Consider the following 17,373-nt stretch of genomic DNA (forward strand, 5'->3'; position numbering starts at 1 on the left):
AGGATAATGTCATCTAAAGATAACCTCTCTCCTGTCATACTGTTGTGGCTATAACCAGCATAATCCCTTGAATTCCATTATTTTTGAAGAAACATGCTGGCTTGTACTGCTCATCAATGGGGTCCTGTTTCCAACAAAATTACACTCTTATTCAGACAGTTTAGTGTATGCCATTTTGTCCCTGTAACCTAAGAGGCAAAATGGAAGTTGGAAGATAGTCAGCTTCCTCATGAGCAACTGATGCTAACAGATTATTAATGAAAGAGCCATGTTCACTGTTAAGTTGTCAAAATGTTAGGGTGCTTTTTAAAGAATTTATATAGAAATTATGTTTTAATTGTAGCATTATGTCCTAGTATTGGACAAATCAAATACAAATAATAAGTATTAGGGAGATCTATCGCTAATCTTAGTCACCAACCAGATACATATGGGTACATAAGCTGACAATCATCAATTGGTTTGGAAAGACTCCATGTTACTTGTGTTACTCTCGTTAGTGAGTGCATTAAATTTATAAGCAGAAAATCTAAGGATGCAAAAAGATTCAGAGATAATAACATAGCCCTGGACTAATAACATACTCCTGTACTATAGGGCAGCAGTCTAGGTTTTGAGGATAACTACCACTAACTATTCTAAGGTCACTGTAGTATCATACAGTAGCACAACCATATGTGCAAACTTTAAATAGCAAAGAACAAAGAACACGAAACCCAATAAACAGATTTAAAAGCCACTCTTTCAAAAATCACTAAAACTGTGTGCTTTGTACTTTACCATTTCAAGCCCAGATTTTCAGCCTTCTGTTAGCAACCAAAGTATACAATTATAGAGACATTTTTCAAAGAAGTCAGCAGTTTCCATTTAGGATAGAAAGAGAAGTAGCTAAGTTTCCTAAAATGCTGATCAACCAGCAAGTTCTAATCAGTTCATGTTTTTTACAGTATCACTGTTTAATTTTGGGTTCTAGATATGAATTAAGCTCTTGTGAAATATGATCCTTGATGCAGTGTGGAGAATAGCTATTTGAAAAACATTTTCCTTTGAAACATAGTTCTAAAAAACTAGAACTACTCCAAGCAAGTTGTTGTCTAGTCTTTTACTGGAACCACAGTGCTGCAATGACTGTACTGCAGTACTACCTTATTTGCAGCAACAAAAGCCCTACACATTTGCTAACATAAAAGCAAGATTTGTGGCATGCCAATTAGGAGCCCTCATTAGCTTTGCATCCTTAATAAACACTAGGTAGCTAAAGATCTGGCGGATTTATCCTGACAATACTGATTTCTGTCTTTCATTGTAAAGGGTATATTTCTTTTTAACATTCCAAGTGTATAAATCAGCAAAAAGCAAAAGCTGGAATGTTGATCACAGTTCAAAGCTGATTAAGGAGGAAATAAAAGAAGACAATGTACACGCTTGGATTAGGAATCTGTTCACAGTAGTAGACAGAATACTTTTCAATGAATAAATCCCAAATACCCAAATGGGATGCTTATGTGTCACCCATTCTTTGCACAAGAAACTTAAATAAACCTTCATTTCAAAATGCTATGGAACCAAAAAGTAAATCTTGGGTGAACATATTTTCAGCAGGTATATGCCTCAGATATGTTCATCAAATGAACAATTGGTATTTGGATAAGCAGCATAAATTCTTTAACTTTTCACAGAAAACAAACTTTTCCCTACCCAGTTATAAAGTACTGCGTATACTGCAAACAACCCAAAAATAATCTGACTTAGGAGAGAATAAAAATGAGTCAGATATGGGCCTGTACCCCCAATTTGAAGTACAATCTGAAGTTTGAGGCCCCAAAGATTTTTGTCTAGATCAAAACATCTCAAACTCATGGTATTAGTTCAAGCTTCTTACTAAGCCTATGCTGAACAATGCAGTTTTAATTTGAACAGATCTCCTCTATCCTATCTGAATTTATCTTACTCTTCTGAGGAAATAAATCTAAGAGCAGAAGACTATTATCACTCAAGTGTAGTTCATGCAGCTATGAAATTACTGAGTACTTTCTTCTAGTGTGTTTTAACTTTACAAATGGCATTCTACATTTTTTGCATTCATTGCAGACTACATATTTAAAACACATTATACTCTCCCACTAAAGAATTATTTGCTCTCATTAGTTTTACTAAAACAAATTAAAATTAAAGTACCTTGTTATTATGGATGTCTAGGAAAGTAGAACACATAGATCTAGAACTTTTAAGTGCTCTTTCCCTAATGAAGTTATTCACATTAAGTTAAAAACTTTCACTTAGGAATTTGCAGAATGGTATTGCAATGGCAATGTTAGAGAAGTGAGTACAATTTCTGAAAAGCTGCATTATCCAGACGTTTTTGGAGTATGACAAGCTAACAGTTCAGTTCTGGGACCCAGTGCTGCTTATCACAATCAAGAATTAAGGATTAAAAGAACTATGCAAGGTGCTCTGCTGGACACTGCAGATGTTCACACATTTAATACTGGCCTAGAAACAAACAAGAAATCAAAGGTAAAACATTTAAGACTACAATGACCAGACTACCAATATCTTTTTCAAAAAAATGTCAGCGAACCCCCTCATCATAGAACAGCATGCAATGACAGCAGAAGAGGGAGACATTGTAAAGTCTGCTATTCTTTGAAATAGCATAGATTTATGGACCAGTACCTACAAACTTAACAGTCCAGTGAAACTCACCAGAGTATGTCAGATTGGACTAGTTCATTGCAAATTGAATTTATTACCAACAGTGGAGTTTTGGGACTTCCATTCTGCATAGCAAAAATTTTCCAGTAACCCTCTTGAAAGGTTTAAATAAACAGGAAACGTTTGTTCAAGAAAACTGTTATCTCTAGAAGTGCCATAAATGCCCAGTGTCATCTTATCCACAGCAAAATCCAAATGAATAAATTTAAATATCTAATACCAGAAAGAGACTTTACTTAGACATATGTCAACCATACCAGGCTTAACTGAATACCATATGCCATGAAGACGCGACTTGCATTCATATGCATATGCAAGTAGTGTGACATTTTGGTTTTATATCAAATTAATATTTTAAAGGATGTTGAAGAAATGGTGGAGCATGGGTAAAAATCAGATTATTAATTAGATTAGCCTTTGGCATTCTCATTACTTAAATTTAAAAATACTTCCCTCTTTTATAGGTCTGTATAATTTGAGAATAATTCTTAGAAAGAATAGAAGGCAAGATTACGGTTAAAGAAAGATATCAGGAAGACTTAGAAATAAATTCCATATAATAAAATCCCACCAGATCAAAGTCACCCTAGATGAATTTTAAATTCTTATGTTTAAACCCACAAAATGGAAACTTCCAGTTATACTGAAAGCCATGCTGTCCAATGGCTCTTGGGACTCAAAGGAGGCTGTAAATCTCTGCTCTTCCATGTGCCTTTTAGAAGCTGGCACAGCTGTCTTGCCTAGAGCCTTGCTCTTCTATACTTTTGGAAACTGGAACCATAATCTTGCACTTTACTGAACTTTCTCTGTACTTGCTCTTCACTGAAGGCTGTCATTATAGACTCTCTCTCTGCATAGTTCCATGCCAAAAGGCCGAACTGTTTATGAGCCTTTCTAGCTGCAGAGGTTAAACAGGGATACTAATGGCAATCCAAAGTGTGTGTTAACATGCAGGATCTCAAGCAGAATTTTTAGGCAAACAAGAATGAACTGCAAATATTATGCATGTTAATCTGAGATGATCATATCCAGCAGAATAAAATGACCTGTGATTCATTCACTTCTATTTTTTTCAGTTTCATTTCCAAAGGGTGATCTGGTTTGAAAAGGATCCTGTTCCCTGATCCTCTCTATGATTTTCCAAAACTAGATTTCCTTGAGATGTTTTCATAAAGAAAGGTGTAGTTTCATTTTTTCCTCTGGTGTTTGTTTTTGAAGGATCAGTGAGTAAACAATGACATATATTTGCATATCTATCAATGTGGGGGAAAAACCTGGAATATTTATTAATGATGGGTTGTGTTGTAGGGATTAAGAAAGAATTATTTTATTTTCTAAAAACTGAATGAACAAAAAGATGCTCAGCAAATAGAAAACTGTCACTAAAATATAAAGTCGATCTGCTACATACTAACTAAAGTGCTAACTAAAATTAGACATATTAAGCAATAAATTTTGCCTTGACAAAACACAGTAATTACCTACCCTTACCATAGCCCTTCTTCAGTTTACTGCTTATTACAACACACGGTTCGTTAATGTAAAATAATAAATCTCTCTACAATAATATTTTATTGATGCATAGCTGTGTATGCGAACAGAATCTACTGGTTAACGTTGTTATGATCATTCATCTTTTCATGGTAGGAAAATATCTGGCTTAAAAAGCAATGTGTACTCATGAGTGTTCACAGCTTAACTATTTAATCTTGTGTATAGTTCTAAAGATATTATTAGCTGGACTTTGATTTGCTAAATTCTAAATTTAATTGGAATTTGGAAGATTTATATAGTACTTGCATGCCAATTGTAACCTTAAGTATTCATTCACAAAACTCTCATTTTGACCCACATGTCTTTTTTGGGCAGTCAACTCCAGACATGTAAACACCAAACTGGGACATACTACACAGTTTGAGTAAGGTATACCAGCTTTTGTAATTACAGAAACACAGGGAAGTACAAATAAACATTTCTACACATTTTCTACAAACAAGCAAGCTAAAATAAGTGAAATAAATATGTAACTATGAAAATATAATCCTGTCACTGGAATTCCAAGAACAGCATAAGCAAGCAATCTACATTTCTTTTTTCTCATTCCACACAAATTCTCCTGCTAATCTTCCATATTTCCATCTAGAGATGAACTGTCACAGGAGTGCAGAACATACATACGTAAGACTCATCAAAATCAGAATGAAGAATGTACAGTTAGAGTAACCAGACTTCTCCATTTTCTAGACCACACTTGATCTCACCAAGTTAGAAACTGAAGTGCCATTATGTGCCTTAAATAGAATTCTTAATTCCATCTGTGCTTCAAAAGAGGAACTGTGTTACGTGGATTTAAAGTATTGCTCTTTTATACATGAACAAAAGCACTTTTCTTCATTCTTCCTGCTCTATTTAGGCAGTTTCTTTTCTTGTTCTGGTGACAGTCACATAATCTCCTAATTCACATGTGATGTATGATCTGATTTGTAAACTACAAGATTTATTTTGGTATAACTGACTAGATACTTAATGTGTAAATCTAGATGCTAGAAATATTCATAATTGTTACTCTTACTAAACTTTTCTGATAAGCTTACTTGAATCCTCTTAGAAACGGAGATAATATTCCTTGAATATTTCAGATTTGGAACAAACCACTTGTTTATTACCTAAAATGAAATTATTTGCAGTTTTTAAAGAATGTCTGTGTTTATTACTATAACTGCAGACACAGAAAAGACCTATTTCTATGTTTGGGATGCATAATATAAAAAAAAATAAAACATCCATACACTTAAAAACATGCAGTTAAATCAGCAATCTAAGCCTGAACTTAGAAAGGCATGTTAAGATACAGTATGATGTTGTATTTCATGCTCTACTGCAGTGAAATGAATTTTAAAAATTAGCTGTTCTCTAAAACACGTGCTTATAGACACCCCTGGAATTACAATCAATGATAATAATTAACCTTACTAAAAAAAAAAATATCCTATAAATTCAATATAATTAATTACTTCATCTAAAGAAAGAACATCAAGTGACTGTACAGGATATTTTAGCACAGAGTTAGAAATGAGTTAGTTCTTTATCTGATCATCTCTAATGCATGCAAGGAAATACCAACAGGCATGGATTACTGTCACGCTCCTGCAGCTTTAGGTAACTTGAAGAGATATTCCATAATCCTTTACGCATAGCAGAGATGATCCTAGCTCCAGAGTTTCTCGTAAAAGCACTCTATGTATTTAGCACATAATGAGGAAAGAGGTTTTGGGCAAGACAAATATGTAGTGTGAGGGAAGGTTGTAAATTATTAAATGCTTCAAAAATTATGCCTGTTACCAACTGATTGCACAGTTAAACATGCTATATCTTTCGTAAAGGGAGGTGATTTGGAAACAAAGCAATATTCAAACTGAATGCTGAAATCAGTCTAAAGAACTCAGGAACTCTGCTCTCTTGATAGGTCTATAATATTATATTCTACTTCATAAGTATCAGTAAAGATACATCCCCCAAATCCTAGCTAAGATTGATAAATATTTTGCCACAGCTTTCCTGCTACTAATAAAAAAAAATAACTAGATTGATGATAGCTTGGATAGACTTGAAAATGCTGCAATATAATAATCATATCCACAAAGAAATCTCTTACAGTGTTTTGATACCTCAATGTGCTTCTGAAGTCAAAAGCTCAAAATGTACAACTGTTTTTTCATATGATACATTAAATCAGACCAGATGGCAAAACAATCTAAAATTTTTGACTTGCTAAAGCCCTCACTTTTCTCTCTCATTCGATTTTTTGTAAAGCTTCCACTTAAAGATCATTTGTAATAAACAAAAAGAGAATCTACTTCAAACAGCACTAAATTGGGTATGTCTCAGCGTAACAGAATACTTAAAAGAAAAACATCAACATTCCAACTTGAATGTATGTTGTGCATCGTTTTGTTACCAGTAAAGCACCTTACCTTTATCTTTTTCAATTATGTGTATCATCTTAAACATTATTTTCTCTGTGAATTGCTGCACCTTGTAAAACTGCAAAAAATAAAAAAAAGAGATGGTCACATTCTACTTTCTTAAGCTCATAATATAAATTTTCACTCCTGTTACTATAGAAACAGAGTGGATTTCATCATTCTAATGCATGCAGTGATAATTGTTTTTATTTCAGTCTATGGCTAGGTAGTTAATGGTGCCAGCTGCAGTTAGCACAGACACAGACTATTGTCATCTAAGTACAAAGCTGCTGTCTCCTGTTCTGTCACTGTGAGCTTTCCTAACCATCAGCAATTCATAGGGGAACATTCAGGCAGAAAGAAGCTGTTCACAGGCCTTCATTCTGTGGCTGAAACAGAATTCCCTGCAGGAATTATGTTTAATATGAAAAACAAATAAATAAAGCAGAGCATGGAGTACCGCTTCAGATTGTCCACTCAGGTCATTGCAGAAAAACTGGTTTCTATGTGGCAGCTCATAAAATTTGGATTGTATTGAGAAAAGGTTCAGTTGACATCCTACCCATAGGGCAAGCTTTCTCTAGAAAGTACAGCTAGATATCATAAACTTACAATTAACACAAGTCTCTATGCAACTGCATATTTTAACCTTGATATTATAAACAGATCAACAGGTATTAAGTAAACATAAATACTGCAGTTCTGCAAGATCACAGCTATTACATATATATCAAATTTAGGCTCATTTAGAATATGCAAGTAGATAGTAACATAAAACAAAATCATAACTGAAACCAATATGGGATAAGAAGACCACTATCCAAACTCCAGGGTCATCCAATCCCTACTCAAAATTAGGTTGCATCAGTTTTAAAACTGATGTACTCTAAAATAAGGGGTTAGTGGCCCCGAAGAAGATTATGGCAGGTAGGAATCACTGGAGTTTTTGGATGCCATCTTTCCTAATCCACAAACGCACATACTGGCTAGCACTGACAGTTTTCTTCCATGCATTATATCAAACCTGAGCTTCATCTCTATTTAGGAAGCATACCACGCTTGCAGTTCCTCTGGATATTTATTTCACAGAATCATAAAGTGGTTGACGTTGGAAGGGACCTCTAGAGGTCAGCTTGTCCAACCCTCCTGCTCATGCAGGGTCATGTAGAGCAGACCATGTCCAGACATCTTTTGAGTTATCTGACCAACCTATTTCAGTGCTCAGTCACCCGCACAGTAAGAAAAAAATTGTTTCCTTATGTTCAGACAGAACCCCTTGTGTTTCAGTTTGCACTCATTGCCTCTTTCCATGTCACTGGGCACCATGGAAAAAAGCCTAGTTCCACCTTCTTTACACCCTCTCTTCAGAGATTTATGCACATTGAAGAGGTGCCCCCCCCGAGGCTCCTCTCTTCTAGGCTAAACAGACGCAGCTCTCTCTGCCTTTCCTCACAGGAAAGATGCTCCAGTCCATTATGCTGGACTCTCTCCAGCAGCTTACCTTCTCTGTTGTAGTGGGCGGCCTAGAACTGGACATACTATGCTGGGTATGGCCTCACCAGTGCTGAACAGAGGGGAAGGATCACCTCCCTCAGCCTGATGGCAAACACCCTGACCACAGCCCAGGACACCGTTAGCACTCTTTGCCACAAGGGCACATTGTCAGCTCATTGTCAACTTGCCATCCATCAGTACTCCCAGACGTTTTCATAAAGCTGCTTTCCAGTCAGTCAGCCCCCAGTATGGACCTGTGCCTGGGGTCATTCCTCCCGAGGTGCAGGTCTTTGCATTGCCCTTTGCTGAACTGTGTGAGGTTCCTGTCAACCCATTTCTCCAGCCTGTTGAGGTCATGCTGCATGGCAGCACAAAGTCCAGTGTATCAGCCACTCCTCCCAGTTTGGTAACACCAGCAAACCTGCAGAGGGCCTTTGGCATAGTCTCCCATTGTATCCTTAGAGCCAAAATGGTGAGGATACGGACTGGTAAAGTAGACTAAGAGCAGAGCAGAAAACTGGCCTGGCCATACAGCTTAAAAGGTGGTGATCAGTACAAAGACCAGCTGGCAGCCAGTTACTAGGGGTGTCCTTCAGAGACAAATACCAGGGACAGTACTTTTCAAAGTCTTTATTAGCGACCTAGACAGAATGCAATTTGGACAATATAAAATCAGGGGGATTGTCTGATTTGCTGGAGATTACAGCCACTGTCAGAGATACCTCAACAGGCAAAAAAAATGGGCTTTCAAGGACCTCATGAAGTTGAACAAATGCAAATACAACAGTACAGACTGGAATGATTGGACTGAAAACAGCTTTGCAGTAAATATCTCAGATGACAGTAAGCTGAACATGAGTCAGCAGTGTGTTCTTGGCAGTGAAGAACAACAGTTGCATGCTATGCAAAAGCATAGCCAGCAGGTTAAGGGAAGCACAACTTGTTTGCCGCTTCCAAGACCATCGTTGGAGCACTGTGTCTTATTTTTGGCAACTCAGTACTGAAAGACACAACAGACTGAATGAAGCTCATGTGGACCACCAGGACGATCAGGGAGCTGAAGCATATGACATACAAGGAGAAGCTCAGAGTACAGGATTTGTCCAGCTTTAAGAAGAGAAGGCCCAGGGGAGACTTCAACTACCCAGTGACAAGGTACAGAGAAAGTGGAGCCAGACTCTTCTTGGAGGACAAGGGGCAACAGACTCAGCTTGGAATATGGAAAGTTTCAACCAGACCAAAATAGGTTTTTTTCCGCACAAAGGTGGCAAAACAGTAGAACAGAAACATTATTTTACTGAGAAGGGGACTGAGTGTTGTGGAATCTCCATTCGTGGAGATAATCAGAAGTCTTCTGGATATGATCTAGGTGACCCTGCCTGAACAGGGGGTTGGAGAAGATGACCTCCAGCAGTCCCTTCCAATCAAAACCATCCTATGACTCTTCAATAGTTTATACACCTTTGACATCTCTACCAGAACTTCAGATTGATCCAGTGTTTGCCAGAACAAATCCAATCTGAGAAAGCGTTGTATGTTTAACTTTGCTAACAGAGGACACCTGAATACTCTCACCCAAGACACTGAATTTTTGCCCAAGCAAGGTCTAAGCATCATGTGAAACAACAGCAAAACCAAATCTACTCTAAACTGTGCTCTCTGACAGGATGAGAGAATGTTGTTTTTCATAATTTAAAAATATAATGTTTCTTCCAGCATTCTCCTGGAGAAACTGGCTGCTCATGGCCTTGGATGGGTGTACTCTACTCTGGGTAAAAAGCTGGCTGGACAGCCAAGCCTAAAAAGCAGTAGCAAGTGGAGTTACATCCAGCTGGCAGCCAGTCATGCAGGGCATACGCCAGGGCTGAGTACTAGGGCCAGTCCTGTTTAATATCTTTATTGACGATCTGGATGAGGGGATTGAGTGCACCCTCAGTAAGTTTGCAGACAACACCAACCTGGGGGGGGAATGTTGATCTGCTGGAGGGCTGGCAGGCTCTGCAGAGGGATCTGGGCAGGCTGGACTGATCAGCCAAGGCCAACTGTGTGAGGTTCAACGAGGTTTAGGGCCAGGTCCTGCCCTTGGGTCACAACAACACCACACAACACTACAGGCTTGGGGAAGGGTGGCTGGAACGATGCCTGGAGGAAAAGGATCTGGGGGTACTGGCTGATGGCCAGCTGAATACGAGACAGAAGTATGCCCAGGTGGCCAAGAAGGCCAATAGTGTCCTGGCTTGTATCTGAGACAGTGTGGCCAGCAGGACAAGGGCAGTAATTGTCCCCCTGCACTTGGCATCAGTGAGGCCACACCTTGAGCCCTGGGCTCAGTTCTGGGCCCCTCAGGGCAGGGGGGACGCAGAGGGGCTGGGGGTGTCCAGGGACGGGCAGCAGGGCTGGGAAGGGGGCTGGAGCACCAGGCTTCTGAGGGAACTGGGGTTGTTTAGCCAGGAGAGGAGAAGACTCAGGGGGGGATCTTACTGCTCTCCACAACTACATGAAAGGATGTTGTAAGGCAGGTGGGGGTTGGTCTCTTCTTGGGTACTAGGAAAAATTTCTTTACCGAAAGGTTGGTCAAGCATTGGCTGCCCAGGGAGGTGGTGGAATCACCATCCCTGGAGGTGTTTAAAAAAACCACACAGATGCAGTACTTAGGGACATGGCAGTCCTGGATTAACAATCGGACTTGATGATCTTAAAGGTCTTTTCCAATCTAAATGATTTTATGTTCTATGACAACAACTTTCTGTAAATTCTCTAAACTGGCCCTTTTCAGGATTGTTTGAAGAACAGGAAAACACATGTGGATGGATATTATACAAGTGTTGGCATTGTACTATTTTACTTTTACTTCAGGTGTGTTCTACAATTTCCTGAGCTGAGCAACATGAGTGGAGTGCTCTTTCTTAATGTACAGTTAATAAAGAATAACTACCATAACTGTTACTTGTAACGTAAGTATCCTTACTACTTCTACTAAGATTTGGCTTGAACCATGAAAGATTTACTCCCAATCAGTTATTCTCAGTTCATGTTAATTTGGTTATAATTAATGGAAGTTATGGGGAATATTATCTCCTTGTAAGAGATGCAGCTAATGTGTAGTTTAAATATTAATGAGCTTATTCATTATAAGGATAACTGCAATATTTTATGTAAATTAGCCAGACAGTTGTTTTTCTTAAAATTAAGGTGCTTCAAATCAATAGGTTTTCAGATTAACTATAAAGCACTATTTTCTGTACTTAGCCTTCCTTGCTCAACACCAAGAAGTACATAAATTGTACACAGGATTATATTTCCCTCTGACATATGTCTGTGCAATTTGGTTCTCAAAATCTCTCAGAAACCAATAATACTATATGAAAAGCAATTAGCTTTTCTTGTCAGTTTGCCCAATCTAGAACTGACAAAAATGCTATAATGAATTAGAGCAGTGTATCATCAAAAATAGACATTTATGCAAAGTACTATGAAAACTGAATTATGACTGGAATTATACTTGGAAACGTCTGTTTAGAGGTCCCATCTGTGAACACAGCAAATTATAACAGACAAAATGTTGATGGTGATATAATTCCTGAATACCAATAATGACATTAGCTGTTGTTGGACAGATAATACATAGACACTGAGCCACATAACTCCTCTACAGTTCTTTCATTAATCATTTCTCCTCAGATCCTAAGAATTGTAACATACAGATTCTCAGCCATGAGGTTTTATGTAGCATATCCCTGCAAGTCTCTGCTGAGGTTTTCCCAGTTCCTCTGGGATTCCCCACTCTGTTATTCGTACATACATACCCTGCTTACTTTGTATTTAGGTCACATCAGCTACGCATACACAGCAGCACCAAACAGGTCACCATATGTCCAAAAATTCCACATACATTTGTTACCGTGTGTACATTCCAAAATGTATTTGATCTACTACCTTGAACATATACATTTGTTCAGAAATACAGTAATCACAATTTTAACAATATATCAGTAGCACAGTAAGCACAGTCTTTTGGGGAAACATTAGGCTTACTGCATGTGTGTTCCATAGAGCCTATACACGTACAACTTCCTAGTAAATCTGAGGCAAATATGATAGCCCTACATTTTCTGAACCTTTTTTATTTTTTGGCAGACAGCCAGACTGGAAAGATTCTGCTGCAGCCCTATAAGCTATATTGGGCAATAACTCACTTCCCAGCAAGTATATATAAAACTATGTGAGAGGAAAAACAAGGTTCTAATTCTCACCCATTTGAAAAGAACCCAGTGGAAATAAAACCAACAGTGTTTGCTGCAAATGTAGCTTGTTGCATAAAGTTGGAAATGACTGTGACTATGATTCCTGTTCTTTGGGCCCTGGCACATTTGCCCACAACCTGGCTCATTTGCTCAGACCAAGCTTTGAGCTGTGACTTGGAACAGAAACAAGGTATGATCAGTGAAGTTGTGTTGGCTGTGTTGTGGTTTGTTTGGTTTTTTTTTTTAACAAGTCTGCTTTGAGTAAGTATAGCTAAAATAAGCAGACCGTAATAGAAAGAGTAATTTAGGCGTATTTCAGCAGTCAACCTGACTCCCATAATACTTTGTTATGGACAGATGTTAAATACTTCACCTTCTTTAATAATTCTACAGGATATCACAATATACTGTTTTCTAAGCTGAACTTAATCAGAATGCACTGTGTGGCAAAAAGAAATATGAAAACTAGGTAAGAACAGATAACATACAGTGATATAAAGCACAGCAGCACAATTAGAATTTGGACAGCAACAGTCTGTCAAAAGTGGCATTCTTTTCACATTCCTTATATCAGGTAGTGAGATCAGTACCTTATGTTTTCCTATGACTCTAGCTACACCAACAACCACACATGCACATGTAATTTACAGCTATCAATAAGAACAGCAGGAAAAGTGCCCTTCCTCCAAAAAGGAGCAAAACTGAAGCATGTAAAGACACCTGTAACATTTCAAGACAAGTAATCTATGCAATTACAGGGTATTTTTTTATGAACTATAAAATCATACTCCAAGACAAACAACTTTGAAAAAAAAATCACTGCAAAATACTTCTATAGCTCATTTTTAAACTACTTATACGGGCTGCATCTCTTATCAATTTCAGGAAAGTAGATTAGAGAATCTTTGTCTTTGATAGGGTTAATTATTTAAGTAACAGAGACATGGACCTTCAGAGAGATTATCCTGACATATGTTGTTGGTTCCCTCCTGCTACATGGAACATGCCTGAAAGGTGGGGAGAACTTTCTATACTCTACATAGCACAGAGCAGTGATTTAAGGTCCTGACTGGGAAAGACAAAAAATAATTAAAAAACCATTATCATTCATGCAAACAACTATTCACCAAGTTTATGGTATTTACACATAAGTTACTTCACAAATAGTGACTACTTCAATTCTTTCTTGAACCTTCTTGGAACTCCAGAGTAAGCTTTCACAGAACAATGCAGACAATACTGGGAAAGATCCAGTTCTTTGTGAAATCCAGACAGATTTTGCACACATAAGAAAATCAGCTTGCTTTCTTACAGGTGTCTTTTGTAGACAGCTGATAATTTTCCCCGATAGCTTTTGTGCTTTCATTGTATTTCACTATATGTGGCATGGTGGGGAACACAACAACAAACAGAAACAGCCTCACATGTATCAAGTTCATCTGGCCATCCAGAAAACCTGCTAGCGTTTTATTTAGGATCTACTACAACAGCACTGCTTCTGCCCTTATCTCTATGACACCTTCTTTCAAGCTGTAATCTTTCTTCACTCATCCTCCTATCAATGTTAGTAATAGATGAGCTTTGGTTACCACCATATTTATGCTTTATCACTAAGCATGCAAGAGCAAGCAGCAGCAATTGCCTGTGACTTCAGTAGAGTTACTGCATTAATCTGCCAATAACTGGAAACTGATCCAGAAAATTGCACTTACATGAACAGTGTGATCGATTTTCATGAGCCCATGGCATAAATAAAAATGAAACATTCTGCAAATACATCTAAGGATAGGGGGGTGGAGGTGGTGTTTATGATGAACAAAGAGTTAAGCATTTATTTCACTAAACATGATAATGCACAGAATTACCAGGCTGTTCCAAGTTTATATTGTTTAAATCAAATTCTTCAAACCAGCACCCTTTGTATTTTACCTACAATAAATTTCTAAAAACCAGCAATCTATACAGACACATATTTTCAGCAAGATCCATCAAAAATATCTATTCCTCATTTCAAGTCTTTCTTCAGTTTTAGTCGTTAATATGTTTAGTGAATAACCACTCAAAACTATCGTACATAGTAAAATATAACAAATAATCTTATGAATATTCAAGTAAATAAAAGCAGAGTATTTGGATCTTTTCCCATTAAGATGGCAAAAACTGATGGAGATGGCAAGTATGCTTGTCTATACAGTCTACACTTCAAAATGGAAATGGACATTTTTCTATACCATAAACGTAATTGCTTCAAAATGACATTTTATACCTCTAAATTCATGTTCACAAAGTGAAATATAATTTTGTATTTGTTCACAGCAGCTTCAGTTATAGTCATTATTTTCAGAATTCTAATGACAAATCTATGTGGTACAAAGAGTAAAACTTGGGAATCACTAAAGGCAGAAAAGACAAAATCTGTTAAACACTGAGTACACATTTGTTGCTGTGTAAAATTGATGTAAAATTTCAAGTAATTTTTGTAATTTTTTTTTCTTACAATAAAACTTACGATAAGTATTTACAAATAATTTAATCAGGATTATAGCATTTCTGCATCACACTTTTGCACAGTTCCTATCCCAAATTTCTGTCCCCTGTGCATCATAAAGCTCAGTGAGACATGTTGCCACTAGGACAGACAACATGCAGAATAACGATAATGAAACGAGCGTGCCTGATGTACTGAAGCTGACGGTCTATCAGTTTAACTGAGCATACAATATTACCTGCAACAGTCCTACTGGAGAGTGCAGAGATAAAACTGCTCACAGAATTGGTGAATGATTGAGTTTGGAAGGGACCTTTGGAAGTCAGCTTGTCCAACCCTCCTGCTTGTGCAGGGTCACCTATAGCTGGTTGCCCAGGACCATGTCCAGACAGCTTTTGAGCATCTCCATGGGTGGAGACTCCACCTATGAACAACTTGTTCCAGTGCTCAGTTACCTGCACAGTAAGAAAAAACCCCAACACAAAACAAACTGTTTCCTTATGTGCAGACAGAACCCCTTGTGTTTTGGTTTGCACTCATTGCCTCTTTCCATGTCACTGGGCACCATGGAAAAAAAGCCTAGTTCCACCTTCTTTACACCTTCCCTTCAGAGGTTTATGCACAGTGAAGAGGTGCCCCCCGAGCCTTCTTTCTTCTAGCCTAAACAGCCCCAGTTTTCTCTGTTTCCTCACAGGAAAGACGCTCCAGTCCCTTAACCATTTTTGTGGCTGTTTGTTGGACTCTCTCCAGCAGCTTTCTTTTTCTCGTGTAGTGGGCAGCCCAGAATTAGACACGGTATGCCAGGTGCTACTTCACCAGTGCTGAGTATAGGCACTTAGTAATCATTAATTTCTCAACACACACTTCAATGAGAGATAAATAGTCCACACATCCTTCACCCATTTCTATTCTATAAGTAAATTTCTAGAGCTCACAGTACACTTAATAGAACTTTTTAGACACTAACATGGAATACTTCCAAGCCACTCTCCCTTAGGATACATGTACAGCTATTATAGAGGGGTTTGAGAGACAGGATATTACTTATTAACAACATTTTAATGTAGGCTGCCTTGTCCAGCAAAGCAAATTTGGTCTGGTAAGAAACCTTTCTCCGTGAGCTCTTAAAATTATTCAGGTAATATTCTGTCTGATCAAAAGACTAGCCAATTTCCTCCTGAACACATCCTTCTCTGCTCTGACAGTGAATGCAATGAATTACAAGCCTGCAGGCACATGCTGGAGTAAAAATATTTTTAGATTTTTAATCCCCTGGCTGGATACAGCCATATTAAATATAGATTGCTTTTTATGACTAGAGATAAAACTGAATGAAAGAAGGAAAAATGTCACTGAATAAAAAAGAAGTGTGGCAATGAAGGTATATCATGTATTGCAGATATTACAGTATAGAGAAAGCTAATGTATATGTTCATCCTATGAAGCAGAACAAAGCATTTCTAGGGCACATAGTATTAATAACTTATAAATATATTCTTACTCTAATTCCATGACCGAACCATCCTTGAATTTACAAGGCCTTGTTTCTAAAAGGCCTCTACACAAAATGAGATTCAAGCCCTGCAACCTCCATGTATATAGCCATGTCTTGGGATATAGAGAATATGTAACAATTTTCCATTTCAAAATTTGAAAAACGCAATGATATTTGTACTAGACTGGCAAAACTTCAGTTCCCTTGGCTAGTCTTTCAAAATGAAACCATACTATTTTGATGAAGGATTCAAAATACAGCTTATTATTATTTATAATATGACAAGCTGATCTTTCAATTAGGTTTTCCTGTACTGGTACGGTCAACAAAATGTCTTGTTATAATTTTAAATATGTTTATTTAGCTTTTCATTGAGGCTGCAGGATACCTTCCTTTGTAATGGATATAATCTATATCTTCTAGAAGTGCATTTGCCTTTAATATGGAACTACAGATCAAGCAAACAATTCGATCGCTACCATGAAGAAGTTGGTTAATCATATGTCATGGGTTAAGTAAGATGAACCTGTTCAGCTATAGCAAGCGATTGCTGGGAAGGACTATTGTGAAAATTGTTGGACTATACACTAAACAGTTTAGCAATAGACAGGGAGAAAAAGTATTAAATCCTATGTTTTAAAAGATTACCCTCAACTTATATCATTTATTCTGAGATTCATATAGCCAAACATTTCTGCCTGAAGCAGATTGCATATAGGATGGACTGAGGAAAATTCAGGTGTTGCAAACAATGGTTCACAACATTTATGTTACTTTCAATGAAGTTGCAAGCCTTTCCTGTGAAAATGCTTCTCTGACTAGTCCAGAACCCAATTTACTGAGCTTATCTGGAAGCTTCTTTTCATTTATAGAACTAAATCCTTTTTTTGGTATATCTTAATGACATGTATTAAAAACCAAGGGCAGAGACAAAGAAAAAAAAATCAACTCTCCACCCTTTGTGCACATTTT

The 17,373-nt window shown here is 37.5% G+C and overlaps 1 long non-coding RNA gene across 1 annotated transcript in view; it reads right to left on the reverse strand.

Moving 5' to 3' along the window:
• Positions 1-17,373, reverse strand: part of LOC129785641 (uncharacterized) — a 99,659-nt gene that overhangs the window by 57,344 nt on the left and 24,942 nt on the right. Inside the window, exon 3 of the long non-coding RNA XR_008749794.1 lies at positions 6,690-6,759. This is a non-coding gene — a long non-coding RNA (uncharacterized LOC129785641). The remainder of the gene's footprint in view (positions 1-6,689; positions 6,760-17,373) is intronic.

This window comes from Falco peregrinus, chromosome 14, assembly GCF_023634155.1.
Source record: "Falco peregrinus isolate bFalPer1 chromosome 14, bFalPer1.pri, whole genome shotgun sequence".
Taxonomy (NCBI): domain Eukaryota; kingdom Metazoa; phylum Chordata; class Aves; order Falconiformes; family Falconidae; genus Falco; species Falco peregrinus.